This window comes from Muscardinus avellanarius (assembly GCF_963383645.1).
Source record: "Muscardinus avellanarius genome assembly, chromosome: 13".
Lineage (NCBI taxonomy): Eukaryota > Metazoa > Chordata > Mammalia > Rodentia > Gliridae > Muscardinus > Muscardinus avellanarius.
Genome location: NC_137799.1, coordinates 92,951,275 through 92,974,679, shown reverse-complemented (window position 1 = coordinate 92,974,679; position 23,405 = coordinate 92,951,275).

The following is a 23,405-nucleotide window of genomic DNA, read 5'->3' as shown; positions in this document are numbered from 1 at the left end:
GTTAAAAGATTATTATTTCCACCACCAAATGTTCGTGGAAACCTTGTCAAAAATAACTTGACAATATAGGGAAGAATTTAGCTCTAGGCTTTTATTTAACTCCAATGGTTTATATATCTGCCTTTAGAATAGTACTACACTGTTTCAATTATTGTAGCTTTATATGGTTTGAAATCAGAAAATATATATCTTCTAGCTTTGTTCTTTTTCAAGATCGTTTTGGGTATCTAGAGTCCATATTCCATATTAGGATAGATTTTTTTTTCTGAAAAATAAATATATAAATATATGATAGTTTCACCTAAAAAAAATAGAAAAAAAAATATTCTCTGGTAAGAAAGAAAGTAAAAAGAAATATTGAAATGTTATCTTTAAGTCATCAAAAGCTTGGTATCAGACAAATGAAACTATTATGTGAGATTATCATTTTTAATTTTGGATAAATTGCTATAATACTAGATGTCAACTACTAAGCCAAGCATGGGAGGGAGGGATGGGGAGAGAATGGGGCGGGGATCGGATGGGGGCTGACTGGGCGATGTGTGCATGTATGTCTACAAAAATTTGTATCCCACTATGATGTATGAATACAGTGCACCAATAAAAAATAAAATAAAAAAAAGAAATAACATTATACCAAAAAGAAGATAGAACACAAGATGACAGGAAACAAGAATCATATTTCAATAATAACTCTGAATATCAAAGGACTTAACTCACCAATCAATAGGCATAGACTGGCATTGTGGATTAGAAAACATAACCCAAATGTAGGCTGTTTGCAAGAAACTCACCTTATAGCCAAAGACATTTAGAGACTGAAAGCGAAAGGATAGAAAAAGATATATCATGCTAATGGAGATATATCATGCTAAATGGGCAGGGGTAGCAGTGCTGATATCCAACAAAACATACTTTAAGCTAAAACATGTCAGAAAAGACAAAGCAGGGCACTTCCTTTTATTAAAAGGAACACTTCACCAAGAAGATATAATGATAGTAAATGTTTATGCCCCAAATATGAGTGCAGCCACATTTGTAAAACAAACCATCCAGGACATCAGATTTCAATTAGACCCAAATACAATAATGTTGGGAGACTTCAACATACCTCTCACACCACTAGATCGATCTTCAGGGGGAAAGATGAGTAAAGACTCTTCAGAACTAAAGAAAACTATAAACCAAATGGACCTAACAGACATATACAGAATATTTCAACCAGGTACAGCAGAATACACATTCTTCTCAGCAGCTCATGGAACCTTCTAAAAAATAGATCACATCCTGGGACACAGAGAAAGCACCAGAAAATTCAAAATATGTAATATAATTCCCTGCATCTTTTCAAACCACAGTGGAATGAAAGTAGAAATCAGCAACAGGAAGACCAAAAGAAACTACTTAAACACATGGAAGCTGGGCATGGTGGCGCACGCTTGTAATCCCCGCGCTTGGGAGGCTGAGACAGGAGGATCACACAGGTTTGAAGCCAGCCTCAGCTACTTAGTGAGGCTCTCAGCAACTTAGTGAGACCCTGTTTCCAAATAAAAATATAAAATAGGTCTGGGAGTATAGCCTGGAGGTAGAAGGCCTCTGGGTTCCACCCCCAGTACCACCAAAAATAAATAAATAAATAAATAAATAAATAAATAAATAAATAAATAAAAATAAATAAACACATGGAGATTGAATGATACACTAGTGAATGATGAGTGGGTAAGATCAAAAATAAGGGAAGAAATAAAGAAATTTATGGAAACAAATGAAAATAGAGACACAACTTACCAAAACCTATGGGATACTTTGAAGGCGGTGTTAAGAGGAAAGTTTATAGCATTGAGCGCCCATATAAGAAGAACAATCACTAAGTAAACAACCTAATGACACATCTCAAGGATCTAGAAAGACTACAACAGTCTAATCCTAAAGCCAGCAGAATGCAGGAAATCATTAAAATCAGAGCAGAAATAAATGAAATAGAGAACAAAAAATTCAAAGAATCAACAAAACAAAAAGCTAGTTCTTTGAAAAGATTAATAAGACTGACAAACCACTGGCCAACCTAACCAAAAGAAAGAGAGAATCAACTCAAATTATTAAAATCAGAAATGAAAAATGAGACATCACCACAGAAAGTGGGGAAATTTAAAGGATTATCAGAAACTATTGTGAAAATTTATACTCCAAAAGACCGGAAAACATGGAAAAACTGGATAGATTTCTAAGCACATATAACCTACCTAAATTGAACCAAGAGGTCATAGCAAGCCTAAACCAGCCAATAGCAAGCAAAGAAATAGAAACAGCAATAAAAATTCTGCCATCAAAGAAAAGCCCAGGCCCTGATAGGTTTCCAGCTGAATTCTACAAAACCTTCAGTGAAGAACTAATACCAATACTTCACAACTTGTTCCGGGAAATTGAAAAGAAATGGAATTCTCCCAAATTCCTTCTATGAGGCCAATATCACATTCATCCTCAAACCAAATAAAGATACCTCAAGAAAGGAAAATTACAGACCAATATCCTTGATGAACATAAATGTAAAAATTCTAAACAAAATACTAGCTAAATGCATTCAAAACCATATCAAGAGAATTATACATCACCACCAAGTTGGTTTCATCCCAGAAAAGCAAGGCTGGTTCAACATATGCAAATCAATACATGTTATTCACTACATAAATAGACTGAGAACAAAACCCACATAATAATATCAATAGATGCTGAAAAAGCATTTGACAAAATTCAACACCCATTCATGTTAAAAACACTGCAGAAAATTGGAATATAAGGAACATATTTTGACATCATTAAGGCAATATACAATAAATCCAAAGCCACATCATATTGAATGGGGAAAAACTGCAAGAATTTTTTCTAAAATTAGAAACAAGACAAGGATGCCCACTATCACCAGTCCTTTTCAATATAGTCCTCAGGACTCTTGCAGTAAGACAAGAGAAGGAAATCAAATTTATCTAGAAGACCCAAAGAACTCAACCAAAAGACTTCTGGAGCTGATTAACCAATTCAGCAAAGTTGCAGGATACAAAATCAATATAAAGAAATCAGTTGCTTTTCTATATGCCAACAATGAATCCACAATGAAAGAAATAAAGAACACAATTCCATTCACTATAACCTCAAAACCAATAAAATACCTAGGAATAAACCTAACCAAAGATGTAAAAGACCTCTACACTGAAAACTATAAAACATTAAAGAAAGAAATTGAAGAAGACCTTGGAAGATGGAAAGATCTCTTGTGCTCATGGAAAGGCAGAAAAAATATCATCAAAATAGCCATTCTGCCAAAAGTGATCTACAGATTCAATGCAATTCCTATTAAAATACCAACAACATTCTTCATAGATCTAGAAAAATTAGTCATGAATTTTATATGGAGAAAGAAAAGACCCAGAATAGACAAAGCAATCCTCAGCAATAAGAACCATGCAGAAGGCATCACAATCCCAGGCTTCAAATTATACTATAGAGCAATAGTAGTAAAAACAGCATGGTATCGGCACAACAACAGGCATACAGACAGTGGAACAGAATAAAAGATACAGGAACAGATCCACACACCTATAGTCAATTAATCTTTTGACAAAGGGGCCAAACTCATATGTTGGAGAAAAGACAGCCTTTTTAACAAGTGGTGCTGGGAGAACTGGCTATCCACTTGCAGAAAGATGGAACTAAATGCTTACCTCTCACCATGCACAGGAATCAACTCAAGATGGATCAAAGATTTGGAAATTAGACCAGAGACTCTGAAATTATTAGAGGAGGGCATAGGCTCAACATATAGGCACAGGCTGTAACTTTCTTAACAAGACCTACAAAGCGCAGGCAATAAAAGCAAGAATTAATAAGTAGGATGGCATCAAACTAAAAAGTTTCTGCTCATCAAAGGAAACCTTCAAGAACTTAGAGAAAGTCTACAGAATGGGAGAAGATCTTTACCAGCCACCACTCTGATAGAGGGCCACTATCCAGAATATACAAAGAGCTCAAAAGACTCTACACTAGGTAAACAAATAACCCAATCAAGAAATGGGCAACTGAACTGAATAGACACTTCACAAAAGAAGAGATACCAATGACCAATAGATACATGAAAAGATGTTCAATATCATTAGCCATTAGGGAGATGCAAATCAAAAACATGCTGAGATTCCATTTAACTCCAAGCAGAGTGGCAAGCATAAAGAAATTAATTAACAACAAATGCTGGTGAGGATGTTGGAAAAGAGAAACTCTTTTACACTGTTGGTGGGAGTGTAGACTAGTTCAGCTGCTATGGAGATAAGTGTGGACATTTCTTAGAAAACTGGAAATGGATCCACCATATGATCCAGCTTTACCAGACCTGGGTATCGTTCCAAAGGGATTGAAATAGGAGAACTACAGTAACATATGCATACCCATGTTCATAGTAGCACAATTTGTAATAGCCAAATTATGGACCCAATGTAGATCTCCATCAACAGAATTATGGGAAATACACATGATGGAATTCTACTCACCAATAAAGAACAAAATCATGTCATTCTCAAGAAGATGGAAAGATCTGGAGAACATTATGTTAAGTGAGATCAGCCAAGCACAGAAAGAGAAAGGACATGTGTTTTCTCTAATATGCCTAAACTAGGGACTATTAGGAATACCAGAGGGACTCCAGATAATGGAGGGGAAATCTCTGGTAAAGCTGAAATGGACAAGTAGGAGATGAAGAAGGTTGGGGTTAATTAATGGAGGAACTCCATTTGAATATGTGTAAAAGTATGATTTTAGAATGGTTAACCTGGGTACTCATTGTGGGAAGGGGTGAAGGGGAAGTGGGGTGTGGGAGAGGGCACCAAGCGCAGTCTGAATGTGTGCCATTTTCAATATGATCCACATAAAATAATAAAAAAGAAATAAATTTCCATGGTGTCGTAAGAAAAGACATATTCAAAAGTGGCTCGACAAGGTGAGTTTACTTTTTGCAAGAAAAGGATCCTGCCAACAGTAAAGTTAGGCAGGCAAGAATAGCAGAGTGGGAAACTGCTGGGTATCTTATTTTCAGTGCAAGGGTCCTGGGCTGAGCTCCTATTGGTGGGAGCGTAGCCAAACAATCATTATGCCATTGGCTAAAGGGGAGGCTGGGGGAGGGAACTGGCATTTGTAATTCTCAGAAGATGGAAATGGACAGAAAAGAATATGAGCACATGCGAGGTTACACAATGACGGTTTTTACAAAAGGGAGCTTAAGTCAAGCTATTCCTTTGACAGAAAAGGTCTGATATGATCTCACAGCACAAACCCTTGCAGAACCTATAAATCTCCCCCTTGAGGAAGGGACAAATTTATCTCCTTTGAAGACCACGCAGGGCTCTGGACACTAGTAACATTTTCTTAGTGTAGCTACGCTGACATCGTGTCCACCATGGCTAGTCTTGTCATGGTGGGTGTGTCGGTGTACCAAGACCTGCTTCCCCAGGACACATGGGGTGATCTGCTTGGCCCACACTTGTCTACCCCGAGGCAGCAGGGAAGGATGGATATCAAGAACCCTGGCAACAGACTCTTCACTTGTTTTGCAATCCCTTCCTTTCCATTTTCCATTGCAGGTTAAAGAGGAAGGCTTTCCCTTTACCACGTCTCCCATTCTTTCTATCCTGGGACTTACAGAAAGCTGTATAATAAGTCTTGCCAAGCCCAGCTTAGACACTCCTAGAAGTGTCAAAACCATCCTATTTCCAGGGACTCAAAGTGAAATTTTTGTGGTTAAAGCTAAAATGAACTCTTTTCATGTAGTCCTCTTGTGATTATTCTAAATCCTCTTAGAGGCAAATAGAAGCTTCTGGCAGAAGGGAGAAGAGAGCAGGTACTCCTGGAGGCAACTTGAAAAGCACACCCATTTCTTTAAATATGTAAGATGTTGGAAAGGAATGACATTTATAATATTTTCATTCCACTCTGTTGTTATTATTAGTCTTAAAAATGTAGGCATCTCATAGTTTGCATGAAAACTTGGGGGGAAAGTGCAGCATCTCTATTACTTCCTCCTGATGTTTCTCTCCTAATGTGGCCACACTAAGGTCAGCTGATGTTTGGTTTGACACTGACAACCTTCTTAGAGGGTAAAAGTGAAGAAACTGGGAGAAGCTGGTGTATTTTAACCAGGACCCAATTTTCTATTGTAGAGTGATGAGCCCTTGCATAGGGTCATCTTATCATCTGCACACCTGAGCAATACTGACCTTTATCTATAGAACCACTTATATTTTTTTCAGAAAAATTGCAGATTGGTTTTTTTATACATTTATTTTTATTGGTGCATTAGTCACATCATAAGGTAGGTCACAGTGATAGTGCCGTAGGTGCACACAGCACTCGGTGAGCTTTCCCTAAGCTCCCTCCTTTCTTCAATATCCCCTTACATGATTATTGAGATTGGCAATGGTATTCTCAACACATGTACGTGATGTGAATGGAAGTGATTCCTCCATCGATTCTCCCTGTCCTTCCCTTCCCCTAGGCCACCTCCCTGGCTCCTCCATTGTCTGAAGTCTCTCTGGTATCTCTGTCACTCCCCAGCTTTTGCATATGGGAAAAAAAATATGGCCCTTCACTTTCTGTGATTGACGAATCTCACCCAACCTAATGTTCTCTAGGCTTATCTATTTTTCTGCAAATGCCATAATGTTGTTCTTTTTATTGCTGAGTAGGATCTCATCGTGGATCTGCCTTCTTATGTATTCCTCTCAACGTTACCCAGGTGCTATGGACTGAGGTTTAAAATTTCACGATCCCTTCACCTCTCCAGATAGGCCATCCTCTGCCCCTGCTGGATTGCTTGTACACATGATAGGTCAGCTAACATATTTGGTCTCTTCCAGGATCCCACTCTGAACATTTATGTCTTTTTATATTAGGTTTAATTAATTCTACTAGGCTCAATTCAAATTCCTTCTCATCTGTAGACATTTCCCTGATCACTGTGTCCCTCATTTGCATTTCTTTAAGCCAGTAGTTGTTCCTTTCTTTCTTTTTTCTTCTTTCTTTTCCTTTTTATTCTCTCTCCTCTCCTCTCCCCTCCCCTCGCCTCCCCTTGCCTCCCCTCCCCTTCTCTCTCTCTCCCCCCTCCCCCTCTTTCTCTGTCTCTCTTTCTCTCTCTCTCTGTACTGAGGATTGAACCCAGGGGCATTCTATCTCTGAAATGCACCCCCAGTCTTTTTTTTTTTTTTTTTTTTTTTTACTTTGAAATAGGGTCTAATTTGCTAAGGCTGACCTTAAACCTGTGATCCTACTGTCTCAACCTCCTAAATAGTATTACATATGTGGGTCACCACATCTGGCTTCTAAGCAAATTTTCTAAGCATGTTCTTCTAGCCCTAGACTAAGATATCCTGATTCACTCATTCTGGGACGGGGGTCTGTGGTTCTGAGAACGTCTCTGGTCTGAGACCCTCTTTAGCTCTCTCCTCTTATCCATTCTGCTGCTTTGTTCTGTTTGATAGCCCTTTGCGGGTGACCAGGTGTCTTGGCAGGGTCTCTCTGATATATCACCTGTCGGAGCATTAGGGGCTGTTGGTCCTACATCCTCCCAGAGTCCTTCAAATGTTCTGGGCACTGTCAGGGGTGAAGGGAGCTTCTGCTCCCCTTTACTCAGGTTCAGTAATTGAGCTTCCAGAAAATGTAAGACAACTTAATAGAAGACAGTGACATAGATGTGTAGAAAACTTGGGAGAGAAATGATTCTGGAAAGGAGAAAAGGTTTTCAGTTAAGCAGATGCTAGCTCGTCTGGGCCAGATGTAAAGTTCTCGTCTCATCCTTCTGTGGTGTGCTGGCTGACTCCACAGACAGGAATTCCAGGGAGGGTTTCATAGTAACTGGACTGTCTTTAACCAGACACAGGAGATTAAAGAACAGCCCTGCACCTTCTGTCCCCTTCAGTTTTTAAAGGGGTTCTTTTTTTGTCTTTTTTGGAACCGGGGGTAGAACCCAGAGTACCACACCTGCAAAGCGGGCACTTTGCCACCGAGCTACATCCCAGCCCCCTGTCCCTTCCAGTTTGACAGTTTGATCTCGTCAGCACACCAATCTGGCATACTTCACTTTAACATTTTCTGAGTTTCCTCAACACAACAGCCTTCTAGCTGCTCACTGAATGCCCTGGGGACTGAGGGTGTGGAGGCACACTAAGACTCCCAGACGCTCCCCTTGATTCACTCCATCTGGGAAGACGACAAGCAGGGACAGAGCTTTCCTGCAATAGGACCGCAGACCTTAGAGCTCCCTGCTGCTTCGTAGGATGTAAATATTGAATTCTTGAAAGAAAAACTACCACAAAGGAGGATGATTCATTAATCATATACTTACGGCATGTCTACAGCGTGCCTGGCACTACATTAGGGATTTGTGAAAACACATAGATAAGCGGTCTCCATCATTCCTGTGGCCCAGGAGAGGGGACAGATGGATAAACACAGGAGACAACTCCTGAGAGGCATGGGAAGTCTGCAGAACGGCAGGTGCACCCGAGGAAGCATCAGGGACTCTGCTAAAGGAGAGAGGAATGGGTTTTGCTCTGGGTGGAGCCGAGGTTCCCCATAGGGTCACATTAGTGGAGAACCCCTAGGCCATGAATGAAAAGATGGCATTCTCAGGAGCCCACGCGATAGGGCTGGCTTCACAGAGGTCAGCTGCTCAGGGAAGACAAGTAGAGGTATGGACAGAGACCCCCCAGGGCATGGAGGTTTAGGGTCTGGAGGAGATTGGAAGCAGTGCGGGTCATCGTCCCCAAGCAGAACAGCGACAGCAGACACTAAGGCGGGATCATGGAGGTCCTGGAATGCTGGAACTGCAGGGTTGTCTGGAAACTCTCCCCCTTCATCTGTTCAGAATTGGAGCAGGAAAGGGACTTTATCAGGGGCCCTGTGGCACACTGTCCTCTGCGTGGTCCTAAGGACTTGACTAAATGTTCCTGGAAAGAGTCAGCAGTGGCTGCAAATTAGCCAGTGAGTGTAGAGAGGTGTATGGAGGACATGTGGAGTCCAGGCGGGGCCCCCCAGCCTCTGCAGCTTGGCCCGCTCCCCTCCTTCTCACTGTAGAAGGATCAAGGCCTCGGGTGCTTATGTTCTCAGCACCATGCAAAGCGTCCCTGAGAACAGGAAAGAGAAACTCACCAAATATTTATCAGTTTCAGTTTGATTTGATCTTAGGCTGTTTTTGCTTATGTTTCTCATATCTGAGGAAATATTAAAATAAAGGTTGGCATATGAATCAGATTAATGTGGGTGAATTAGTGGTTAATGGAATTAGGATTTTTTTCTCTCTGACCCTCATGCAAGAATGATTTTGATAGTTTGCAATTATATGTAGAGGATAATCAAACGATTACATGAGGTACATGAGCTCAAAATGATGCTCATTATGGGCCAGTGGCAGTGAATAACATATCTAACTGTGGATCAGAAGATTCTTTGTTCAACTCTTGAGTGGCTCAGATTTTTTTAGCTGGGCATGGTGGCACACGCATGTAATCCCAGTACTTGAGAGACTGAGACAGGAGGATCCTACTTTTGAGACCAGTCTTGGCAACATAGAGAGGCTTTCAGCAACTTTGTGAGATCCTGTTTCCAAATCAAAATTTAAAACTATGGTTGGGTGTGGGTGTAGCTCAAAGGTAGAATGCCCCTGGGTTCAATTCCTAGCACCACAGAAACAAACAAAAACCAACAAAACCAACCAACAAGCAAAACAAACGATACTCAGTGAGATCAAATGCACGCAACTGCTCAATACTGAAGACTTGCCCAAAGTTTGCATTTCAGTTATCCAAGGCTACAATAAGCCATCCTAAAACATAGTGGCTTAAAAGAATGACCATTTTATTATTTTTCCCAGTTCTAGAAGTTGAGGAGGCTTCCTTGGGAGAAGTTTCTGCTCCATGTAATTTTGATAGAGGCTGGAGGGTCACCAGATTGCAATGCCCCAAAGACCCTTGCTCTGTGTGGGGCTGGATGCTAGCAGGCTCCTCTAGAACTGTGGCTGACAGCTTAGTTCTTTTTCCCATGGTCTTCTCCAACTACAGCTCAGGCTTTCTCATGGCATGGCATCTCCATTTCAACAAGAAACATCCAGAGGGAAAAACACAGAAATTGCCTCTTAGGGCTGAACTTACCCTCACAACATTTGGTTGTTCAAAGAAGAAATGGAGCCAGCCCAAATTCCAGAGGAGGAAAGTAAACTCTGCTCAATATGAACATACAGGGAGTCTCGGCCTAGCCCTCATAGTCTTTGATATGGATACCACAGTTCACATTCCTCCCACATACAAACTCTCTGCTCATTTCCCCCTCAATTAGCTTTAAAGTATTGGCTTCAAGACTAGCAACTCGTTTAGAGGTCGAGGCATGGATGGGGATCCTTGGGTGCAGTGTCTCGTCAACTGAAAAGTTATCTGCCCTCTACACAACTTTCATACATGATAGGAGAAAGGGACAAGCTAACTGCAGTAAGTGCTCTCATTCAAACAGGGAACTAACAGCTGTGTGGTTTCCACTAGTTTGCAATAATTCTGAAATTCAGTCAGCCATATTGTTGCAGTCAGTGTTCGCACTGTTGTGGCCCAGATACATGACATGTGCAAACTCAGAGGAAGAAAGATTTTATTTGCTTAATGTTTTGGAGACTCTATATATCATCCATCTATCTATCTATCTATCTATCTATCCATCATGTATCTATTAACCTAAGTTGTTGTGTACACACACACACACACACACACACACACACACACACACACACAGTTTCGGAACCCAGAGAATTCTTTTCATTTTGAATTATTTTTATCTTCTTTCTTGCCCAGGTTGGCATAATTTCATAAAAAAAACCTTATAGGTTTCCTGTGTGTCAAACTATGAATCCACATCATTAGACAGATGCCATGTCCAGAAGTCTCTTTCAAACAGGTACATCTGTACTTTGGACCAGGAGTTAGAATGCTACAGAACAACTTCCTTAAGATGCTGGGAAGGGCTATTATGTACCTGAGAAGGTCTCTGAGGCACTGTCTTATATATTTCTGTGATCCTACACCTATAGTTTTTTATTTGAACTTTCTTCTGAGACTACATTTTGCTTGCAGCAACCTAAATTTAATGCTTAAGGCTATTTTTTTCTTTGAGAACCTTTGACTGGGTCCCGAGTTTCTCAGTGTTTCCTAAATTCTGACCCCAAACCGATCTGTCCTTTTTCTTGTTAATAGTTCTCTTTTTTTCATATTTTTATATAGGCAGCTAAATGGAGCCAAATGTCACTTTAACATTCCATCTGTGTGTTGGCCAACTTTCTACCACTGTAAGAAATGCCTGAGATAATAAATTTATAGAGAGAAAAGGTTGGATTGGGGGTTTATCTCAGACTGGTAGAGTGGTAGTGACCTAGCATGTGTGAGGTACTGAGCTCAACTCATGGCACTACAGAGAGAGAGGGGGGGGAGGGAGGGAGGGAAGGGGAGGAGAGGAGAGGAGAGGTGAGGTTTGTGATCACCATTTTGGATATTTCAGTCCATGCTCAGTTAGTTCTGTTGCTCCTGGTGAGGTAGCACGTCAGGACAGGATCGTGTAGTGAAATAAATTGATTCACCTTATGACCAGGGAGGAAAAGGGAGAAGAGAAGAAATCCATAATCTCACAATTTCCTTCAAGGGCACACCTCCAATGACCTAAAGACCTCCCACTAGGCCCCACCTCTTAAAGAATCTACCATTCCCAATAGCCTCTCTCTGTGGATTAAGCCTTTAACTCATGGGCCTTGGGGGGCCATTCAGAGTCTAAATTACAGCACTATGCAAGTCTTGTTTATTTATTTTTTAACCAGTTCTGTATATTCTTCAGTTAATCTTTCTATCTTTCACAGCACAGCAACATGGTTATCAAAACTGGACAGGTTTACTATACTTCCTGCTTTTATTGGGGATGAATTGCGCTTTCTTCAGCTCCTACTAACAATTTCCTCATTCTCTTTCCAGAACCATTAGTGGTTTCTTTGAGGTCCCACTGGCCTCCTGCCTGTCACCTAATCCCAAAAGCCAATGCTATGTGTTTTGAATTTCTTTTACAATACCCTGCTTCTAGACTACCACATAAGGCCCCCTGAAATGTAGCGATTTGAAGTCAGCAACCACCTCATTATTCATAACTCTGCAGGGTGAATGGACTCAGGGGGGCAGGTGTTCCACCCATATGATGTCAGCAGGCTCTGCAGTCATCTGGAGCTCTACTAGGACCGAAGATCCAAGAGGTAACGGGGCTGTCTGGCAGTTTGGGCAGACTGGCTGGGAGCTCAGCATACCAGGAGCCATCACACTGCCCTGCAGGCCATGACATGCAGCTCCACGGGCTTCCTCGACATTGGTGCCCGAGTTCCAGTTATGAATGTCCTGAGAAAAAAGGATGTTAAAAACTCAGCTCAAGGTATGGGTGCAAAATTCACTTCTGACATACTTGGCCAGCCCAGCTTCCAAAGGAGAGGAATTAACTCCATCTCTTGTTCAAGGAGTGGCATGGGGGTGCAGACAGGAATGAACCCGTGGTGCGTGGCCATCTTTGGGCCACTACAGCTGGGGAGGGAGTGGACAGCACTTCTTGTAACAGGAACTTACATTGAACTGGGAGGAGACGAGCCTGTCATTTCTAGAACCTCCCAATTCCTTTTCCTTCCCATTCCTCCACTACACTGCAGCCGAGTAATGTCTAAATACTGAGACTCCAGAGTAAGGAAGTACATTTGATATTCCCTTTTCTTGGGCAGTAATTCTTGGTAAAAAGATGGAAAACTAGCGATTGAAACATGAAGCCAAGTCTCAGTTTAGTTTTATTTTCAATAAAAGGAGTCACTACGGTACATTTGATTTTTGGTAGGACCTGTGTAAATTGCTGAGATTTCTATGGAGAGTAGAAAATCCACAAAGGTTAGAGCCTTACCTAGGGAGAGAAGAGACAGGGATTCTCCCTACTCATGTCAAAGAGTATATGCCTCCTTTAAAACACACACGCACGCATGCACACACACACGCACACGCACACGCCAGCATTTTATGCAAATTCAGTCAGTTCAGAATGATATAAAACTGAAAACAATTTCTTTTCTCTTAGCTCACCTCCTAAAAAATGTTAGCCTCACTCCACGGGCAGCACCCTGTAACCATTTCTACTGTGAGATCTTGTGGCTGTCATTAAAAATGTACACAATATATTTATACCCCTTTGAACAGAATTCATCATGTCCTCATAAGAAAGCAGTTGTTCCCATATTTTAGGGTGCACCTGAAAAATATCTTGAGGGTTTCTGAAAACACAAGTTATGGGGCTGTCCCTCTGAGTTTCTAGGGGCCTGGGGGGCCTGAGAATTAGCATTTCTAGCATGTTTCTATGTGATGCTATCGCTGCTGTAGAGATCATATGCTGAGAATCACTGCCAATGAGAAATTTGCTGGGTGTGGTGGTACATAGCTGTAATCCCAGTGCTTGGGAGGCTGAGACTGGAGGATTGCACATTCCAGACCAGCCACAGCAACTTAGCAAGACTCTTAGCAACCTGACAAGATCCTGTTTCAAAACAAAAATAAAAAAGGGCTGGAGTGTAGCTCAGAGGTAGAATGCCTCTGGGTCCAATTCCCATTAAAACACACACACACACACACACACACACACACACACACACACACACAGAGATAAGAATTAAAATAAAATTGCACTACGTTCTCTTCTCCTTTATCATTTGCCTACTGATTTCCTTTCTTCTTTCCTTTTTTTTTTTTTTTTTTCCGGTACTGGGGATAGAGCCCAGGGGCATCCTAGCTCTGAGCCACATCCCAATCCTATTTTTTATTCTTTATTTTGAAACAGGGTCTCACTGAGTTGCAAAGGGCCTCACTAAATAGCTGAGGCTGTCTGCGAACCACCATCCTCCTGTCTCTGTCTCCTGAATGCTGGGATTACAAGTGTGTGCCACCATGCCCAGCTTTTTGATTTTCTTAATTATATATATTTTAATTATTTTTATATCATGTGAAAATATACTTACTTGTTTTTTTCCCAACTGATCAGTTTCTATGAACAGCCACAGCTATAAAAGGTGAATAAATATGTAAATGATTTCTGCCTTATAATTTTATCTTTTTTGAAACTTGTATTTTTAACCATGTGGTGCTATTACAAAGAATACAATTTATTTTTATATTTTTGTCTCATGTTCAGTTACCTTGCTAATCCTTTTAGCCATTCTGATTCTTCACTTATTGGTAAGATTATAAGCGTGTTGATGTCTGCAGTTCATTGGTTTTTATTGTTAAATAATATTTTCTTTTTGTGGCACTGGAGATTGTGTCTCTGAGCTACAACTGTAGCCCTATTTAATTTTATTTTTTATTTTGAAACAAAGTCTAAGTTGTGGAGAGCCTTATTATGTTGCTGAGGCTGGCTGCACACCTGTGATCTTCCTGTCTTAGCCTCCTGAGTACTGGGATTACAGCCATGCACCATCATGCCCTGCTTAAATAATATTTTCTTTGCTGATTATACTACAAAATAATCATTCTCATGTTGACGGACATTTGGATAATTTAGGTAGTCTCCTCCTCCACCACCACCTCCTCCCTCTCCTCCTCCCTCTCCTCCTCCCTCTCCTCCTCCCTCTCCTCCTCCTCCTCCTCCTGTTCCTCCTCCTCCTGTTCCTCCTCCTCCTCCTCCTGTTCCTCCTCCTCCTCCTCCTGTTCCTCCTCCTCCTCTTCCTCCTCCTCTCCATTCTCCTCCTCCTCTCCCTCTTCCTTTCCTCCTTCTCTCTTGCTATTACATAATAGCAACAATAAAATTTCTGTAACATGTTCTTCTGTAGAAATGTGTGAGATTATCAATTTTATTTTTAGGATATACCAGTGAGTAGTAGAACTCCTGGGCTGTGGAGGTTCAGGTGCCTCATATGCACAGTTCCTACTCTCTTGGCCTGGCCTGTTTTTCTAGTTATTGCTGTGGCAACCACTCCTAGCCAAGCATGCAGGGACCTTCCCCAGGTCTCACCCCACATGCCTCAGCCCATGTCTCCAATGCCTGCCCCTTACCTTGGCCCAGAGACAGGTTCAGAACACAGCCCGGCAAGCCGGAGGCTCACAGCAGCCCAGCTGTGAAGGCTGGGGAGTTTCTGCTCCCAGAGCAAACACTAGACACTAATAGGAGCAGGTGGATACATTCTCCTTCCTACTCCTGGATGGTCTTGTGAACTTGTACTGCTTCTTGAAGGGTGATCCCATTCGCTTCAACAGCTAGCAGCACCCTCTGCTGGTGTCTCTTGTCCCCGACTTGACTCCTGTTTTCCCTCCCTCCCTCCCTCTCTCCCTCCCTCCCTTCCTTCCTTCCTTCCTGTCCCCTTTTCCTTCTTCAGTCAGAATTCTTGAGGTATAATTAACCTATGGTGTAAATTATCCTGTTTGGGTGCAGAGTTCTATTAATTTTGAAAACATGTACAGTCACGTTAACTACCTCCACAATCAGATTGTACACATTTCCGTCAACCCATAGGGCTCACCAGACCTTCCCTCCACCCTCCGCCTCTGGCAACCACTGATCTACTCTGTCTCCCTGTGTTTTGCTTTTTGGAACCTGTCACATAAGAGAATCATATGGGGCTGTAGCCTTTTTGTGGCCTTCTTCATTTAGCTTATTGTATACGAGATTCGTGCATCTGTTGTATGTATTAGAGGTTTATCTTTAGGATGGAGGAGGGGTCACTGTATGAGTGTATAACAGTTTGCGCTATCCATTCTCCAGCTGATGAATATTTGTATTACCTCTAGTTCTGGGTGATTATGAATAAAGCTGCACAAGTATTTGCCTGTGGGTATTTGTATATTTTGAAACATTTTTTATTATTTTGGGAAAATACATAAGAATGGAATTTCTGGGGCAAATGACAAATGAATATTGTACTTAATAAAAGCTGAACTTGCTCGGTGTGGGGGCAGGTGCTTGTAATCCTCATACTTGGGGGCTGAGACAGGAGGATCACAGGTTCAAGGCCAGTCTTATCATCTTAGTGAGGTCCTCAGCAACTCAATGAGACCCTGTTTCAAAATAAGAGTTAAAAAGGGTTGAGGATATAAATCAGAGGTAGAATGCTCCTGGTTTCAATCCTCAGTAAATACTCACATACACACACACTTAAACTGTACAGTTTTCCTAAAAATACTGTCCCATTTGGCATTTCTACTAGCAATTTGTTATTTTTCTCAGTCACTCTGCTTCATATAGTCAGCTTTAAAAAAAATTAAGTCATTCTAAGATGTGTTGTGGTAAGAGGGAATTAATTATTAAAATAATAAAATAATGAGGTTAAGCATGTTTTATGGGTTTACTTTCTATCTGTCTATCTTCTTTGGGATGCTTTCTTATAAAAGTTATCCCTTTATAAACCTTATAAAGGTTCCTCGTAATCAACCATATGTTTATTAATAAATACAATTATGGATCTTCACATAACATTCAGTTTTTTTTATTTCTAGTCATTATGTCAGAGAAGAATAGTGTAGTGTTGAGGGACAGGAGGAAAGTTCTAATTGCAGCTCAGTAAGTAAATAAGTGTGTGCACTTGGGCAAGTTGCTTTGAAGCTCCATGACTGTTTCTCCATCTGTAAAGTGAGGTTATTAAGAACATCTCCTTTTTCTTAGTTAAGTTGGCTTGTGGTTTATCTCCCTTGTTAATTTTTTCAAGGAACCATCTTTTTGTTGATTTTCTGTATTTTTTATTCTCTATTTTGTTTATTTCTGCTCTGATTTTAACAATTTTCGGTCTTCTACTGGCTTTGGGGTTAGATTGTGTCAACCTACATTATGAGGATAAGAGATATTACTACTGACAGTGCAGAAATCTATAGAGGATTATCAAAAACTACTTTGAAAAATTGTACCCCAACAAAATGGAAAATCTGGAGGAAATTGATAACTTTCTAGATATACAACCTCCCTAAACTGAGTCAAGAAGACATAGAAAATTCAAACCAACCAAAAGCAATCAAAGAGACTGAAACAGCAATAAAGAGCTTACCATCAAAGAAAAGCCCAGGACCAGATGGCTTCCCAAGTAAATTTTATAAAACCTTTATAGAAGAGCTAATCCCAATACTCCTTTATTTCCTTTATTTCATGAAATAGAGAGAAATGGGACTCTCCCAAACACATTCTATGAAGCCAACATCACTTTTTTTTTTTTTTTTTTTTTTTTTTTGCGGGTCTGGGGCTGGAACTCAGGGGCTTTTGACCTCCAAGCTACATCTCCTGCCCTATTTTTTTATTCTTTATTTTGAAACAGGGTTTCACTAAGTTGCAGAGGGCCTCATTAAGTAGCTGAGGCTGTCTGTGAATGTGATCCTCTGGTTTCAGCCTCCCAAATGCTGGGATTAAAAGCGTGCACCACCACACCTGGCTCCAACATCACATTAATACCAAAACCAAATAAAGACAGTTCAAGAAAGAAAAACTACAAGCCTATATCTTTGATGAACTTGGATGCAAAACTGCTAAACAAAATACTAGCAACACACATTCAAAACCACATCAAGAAAATTATACACCATGACCAGGTAGGGTTCATCCCAGGGATGCAAGGTTGGTTCAACATATGAAAATAAATCTATGTAATTCATCATATAAACAGAATCAAAGACAAAAATCACATGATCATTTCAATAAATGCTTAAAAAGCATTTGATAAAATCCAACATCCATTTATGCTAAAAGCACTGCAGAGAATCGGAATAGAAGGAACATACCTCAATATCATAAAGGCAATCTACAATAAGCCACAGCCAACATCATATTAAATGGGGAAAAACTTCAAGAATTCCCCCTAAAAACAGGAACAAGACAAGAATATCCAGAGAGCTTGTGGATCCTTGAAGAGGGCATAGGTCAACACTACAACACATAGGCATAGATAAACAATCTCAACAATACTCCAAAAACACAACAAACTAAAGGTGAATCAATATGTGGTATTGCATTAAACTGAAGAGCTTCTGTTCATCAAAGGAAACTGTCAAGAACTCATTCAAGAGCCAATGGAATGGGAGAAGATTTTTGCCATCTACTTCTCTGATAGAGGACTAATATCTAGAACATACAGAGAACTCAAGAAACTCAACACTAAAAAAATAATCTAATAAAAAATGGGCAAGTGAACTAAATAGACACTTCATAAAAGAAGAAATTTACATGGCCAATAAATGCATGAAAAAATGCTTAACATCATTGGCAATCAGAGAAATGCAAATCAAAGCTACCCTGAGATTTCACCTAACTCCTACTAGAATGGCAATCATTCAAAACACAACAACAGATGCTGGAGAGGATGTGGAAAAGAGGGAACTCTAAGACATTGTTGGTGGGATTGCAAATTAGTGCAACCACTTTGGAAAACAATATGGAGAATCCTCAGAAGAATGGGAACAAATCTACCATTTGATCCAGCAATACCACTTCTGGGTATCTATCCAAAAGAAAGGAAACCAAGCTATCAAACCAATGCACGCACATCTATGTCCATAGCGGCACAATTCACCATAGCTAAATTATGGAATCAGCCAAGATGCCCATCAGCAGATGAATGGATTACAAAACTGTGGGATATGTACACAATGGAATTTTATTCAGCCATAAAAACACACAGTGACATCATTCTCAGGGAAATGGATGGAACTGGAGGACATTATGCTAAGTGAGATTAGTCAGTCACAAAAAATAAGAAATCAGATGCTTTCCATAATATGTGAAAGCTAAGGAGAAATGGGTCATAGGAGGAACTCTAGATGAAAAAGGAGATCCTATAGAGGAGCAAATAAGGCAACCTAACTGAGGGGATAGGAGGGGGGAAGAAGGAAACTCGCTTAAGCACATGATGTACTTAAACATCCTGATGTCAACCACTTAGTGGGAAGGTGGGATTGGGAGGGAATGGGGTAGGGATTGGGTAGAGGATAACTGAGTGATGTATGCATGTATGTCTACACAAGTTTTTTTTTTTATCCCATTACGTTGTATGAATACAATGCACCAATAAAACAAATTAAAAACAGAACATCTCTTACAAAGAGTTCTTGTGAGGATGACAGGAAATGATTCACGTGACATGAGCAAAGAATGACTGACAAATAGTAAGTGCGATACAAGTGTTAGCTGGCACCAGAACCTCTGTTTCCATCTTCACCAACATCCCCATCACCACCACCACCATCATCGTGTCCATGACTGAACTCCATAAAAGTATACATTCAATGTAGATACATCCAGAAAACTCAATTTTAACCTAATTCCAGAATAAAGAAATCTAGTCAAGCCATTAAGTACTACAGAAGAAGTATATTAGTTAGTCTTCTGTTGTGATGAAATACTTGAGATAATAAACTTATAAAGAAGAAAGGTTAATTTGGGGTCATGATGTCAGTCAATGACCCTTTGACTCCATTGCTTTGGTTAGGTGGCAGCACAGTTTAATATGTGGAAGTGTGAGTTGGAGGAAGCCTTTCACTTAAGGGTAAGAAGGAAAAAGAAATAGAGGAATGGCCAGGGTTCTGCTCTACCTTGCAAGGATACACCTCCATGTGACTTGAAGACTTCCAATTAGGCCCCACCTCTTAAAGGTCCTACCACCTCCTGATAGCATTGTAAACTGGGGAGTAAGCCTTTAACTTCAGGGGACATTTTATTTACAAACTGTAGCAAGAAGATGAGACTGAGTTTCTTTTAGCCCACACATGATGAGCAACTGGAGGACCCTGAAAATAGTTTCTGAAAGGCCAAGTAAAAGTGAGGTGTAGTGGTAATCCCAGTATTCCAGAGGCTGAGACAGGTTGATTGCAGCACATGGAAACTTTGCAAGGTTTTATTTCAAAATAAAAAGTAAATTAGGGCAATGGGTATACCTCAGAGGTAGAATTCCCCTAGGTTCAACCCCCAGTACTACACATACACACATACACACATGCACACACATATAGACAAACAAGGTGTGGAAAATATTAAGGGGTTCTAGACCTCTTTTGGCATCCAGAAAAGTCTAGAGCCTTTTCATTGCTCCTCCAGATTTCCTACCAACTGATCCATAGACCCATCCTACCAGAACTTGATTGATGCTTAAAGCACCTATATCAATGTTGAAAACATGCCTTAAGTTTAGACAAACGTATGAACCATTTTGTCTTTCACGTATACAGCGAGATAAACACACAGCATTTTAACTAGATGGGTTAGATACGGCATTGACTTCTGTTGGGTATGGACTCAGCATGGACTCTTTATTTTCTGATAAGACATCATGCTATCACTAAATTGTAACAAAGTCGGGTTAGCAGAATGACTCTTTGGGATAATACATTTATACACAAACCATTTAATTTAATGCTATGAAACAATTAATGATTAATGCTGGTGACCTGACCAAGCAGGACTCCTAAACTATGAGGATGAGAATATGTAGTTACTCAGTAAGTCCACTGGGTGGAGCCATTTCCACAGCGAAGATTCAACAAATGTAGCATGTGAATTTTATTCAGGACCCAACATCGACTTTAGCTTATAAAGATCACATTTCTTATGCCCAGGGGTCTTCAGGTTCCTGAAAGCACCATGATATTACAATAATCATATAGAATCATGTTTAAAAAGTCAACACAATTAGCTACACTGATTTAAAATAAAGATCTGTGAGTTTTAGTGGTGGCCCATCCGTCCAGGGATAAAGAACGTTTGTTTTCTTTTTCTCCATTTCCTTCAGAAATACACAGCCCAGTTGAAAGCTATTTGGGATAGCAGTGGAGAGGTCCACCGAGGACTTGCTACGTGCTAAGTAAGCACTGACTTATTCAGTCCTAACAACGATGATAGTTTTGGAAATCAGTATCAGCAATCCCCCTTTCCCACAGATGTGAAAGGAAGGCACAGAGAGGGTGGTGAACAGCCCGAGGTCACAGAGCTTAGTAAGAGCAGGGAGCCTACACTCCGCTGTGCTGTCTTTTCATCATATGACCCACAAGCCTTAGCTGAATACATGAATAAATGGAAAAAAGAAAGAATAAATAAATCTGAAAGTGGGACAGTGAGACGGGGAACCAGGCAGGTCAGCCGTAGATCCAGCCATCAGAACCAGAAGCATTTTCACTTGAAATTCAGAGAGAAAAGTCAAAGTGTAGAAGTTGGCCCTCTCAAGATTTTCCTAAACACAGTGCAAATGTCAAAGGAAAATAAATGAGGACAAGCTTGTTTTGAATATATTTTAATGCTGGAAACTATGTCAACGGCCCTCGGGATAATGACGTTGGGGACACGGCAGAAGGCTTTGGCCCAGATGAAGGGATGGGAAGATCCAAACTGCGGATTCAGGGAAAAAAACATGCCGTGTTGTCCAAAACTGAGCTTTGTTATGGCTTCATCTCTCCATAATTTATTAACATTTCAAAACTTGCCTCATCTTCCTGGACAGTCTTTAAAAGATTTTTTTTCCCCCTCTGTTTTCTTTTATTCCTTTATTTTTTTCTGTAGCTGTTTTCAAACTTTCTGGCTTTGCTGTATTTTCTCGTTTTTGATGACATGTGAGCCCCAATTTTCTTGGTGATAAAACCATTCTCCTAGAGCAATCTGAAGAATTTAACAGCTAAGCCAATTTTCTCCACCTTAAAGTGATTTCAGCCACATTAGTCCATTCAGAAAGCATGAAAGATTAAAAAAAAGAAACAAATAATTTATAATACAAGAGAGAGAGGCCACAACAACAGTAACAGCAAAAATCCTTTTTTTTTTTTTTTAATCTCTTCTCGTCAGAAATAACAGGGAGCCTGGATGAGGTGCCCCACGGCCCACAGAGAGGATCGTGATGCGCCACTGGATTCACTTTCCCATAATTTTCTTGGCTCAAAAACAATGACAAAAAGAGGTAATTTAGAAAACTTGACTTATGGAGACAATCTTCTTTGCCAGGAGAAGTGAGGAAGCCTGATTTTGTTACTCCTGTGAGTCATCGCTTCTCCTTGGTTCTGTAAAAAGATTGTTATGAAACACATCAACTCTTCCTTAGGAATAAGACCAGTGTTTATAATCCATTTACAAAACAGAAATTAATTCATGTCATCAAGTAGAATTCTAGCTCATGGTGCCGTGCAAAGGACGTTTGCTTTTCAGCATCAGTCGTTCACACCGACGCCCTTGTTCACACAAACAGTTGAGGCTCTCCTGCATGACCCTTCAGTTCAGGATGGCAGGGATGGCCAGGGTCACCCGCCAGATGAATAGCGTGAGCAGGCAGCCTGATTTGACCTTCTCTACCTTGAGCTGCCAGGTAGAGGAACCAGGCCTGGGGCCCAAGGGAACTCGGGGGGAGTGAGGGCCAGAGCTCCATCAGGTCCCCAGGAGGCGAGGACCAGCTGCAGAGTGCTGAGAACCATAGCTAGAGACCACATCTGCTGGGAAGTTGCAGAGGTGCCCAGAGCTGGGAGGGCAAGAGAAGCAGCCTCGGGTAGCATCCGCTCTGCTACAGACGTGAATGGGCTGCGCGTGGAGGGTCCTGTGCTTCACATGCGCTGTGGCTGGCCAGGTTTCTTAAAGTGTGTGGTTGGCTGAAAACCACTAAGGCCAGGAGAAAAATACAAGAACATGTCTGTCTATATTTCAAAAAAGGTATCTGACCGTGTTAAAAAAAAATCTCCCTGGCAAATGTCATTAATAAAAATTAAAGGTAAGACTTTCTTTTGCAGGACTAGAGATTGAACTCAGGACCACTCTATCTTTGAGCTGCATCCCCAGGCCTTTTTATTTTTTTTTTTAAAATGAGGACTCACTAACTAAGTTGCTGAGGCCGGCCTCAAATCCGTTCCTCCTGTCTCAGCCTCCCAAGTACTGGGATTATAAGTGTGTACCTCACACCTGGCTACAGCATTCTCTTAAGAGGCTAACCCTTGGTCTGTGGATGAGGAAAAGAGAGTTGGACTGACAGTGGTTTGGGGTGTGAAGATGCACCCATTTGCCCTCTCTACTAGGGCTCCCTGGGCTCCCCTTCCCCTTTTGACCTATCCTCCCCACCCCTACCGTCTTGATGGGGGCTGGTAGAGACTCCAAGCCAGGGCACCCAAGGCCCATGACCGCTAGGCAGCTGGGAGGAGGGCTTGGGAGGACTCACATATGGGGATTCTGTGCTTCTTTGCTGTTGTTGAAACCTTATGATGATTTTGGGAGGTTTCTGTGGGAAAGCTTGAGGATCTAGCGTATGGGTGACATCTACAGATCAACTTTAATATGCTTTATATGACATATAGGAGACATACATAGATATATCATATATGTATATGGATATACATCATAGC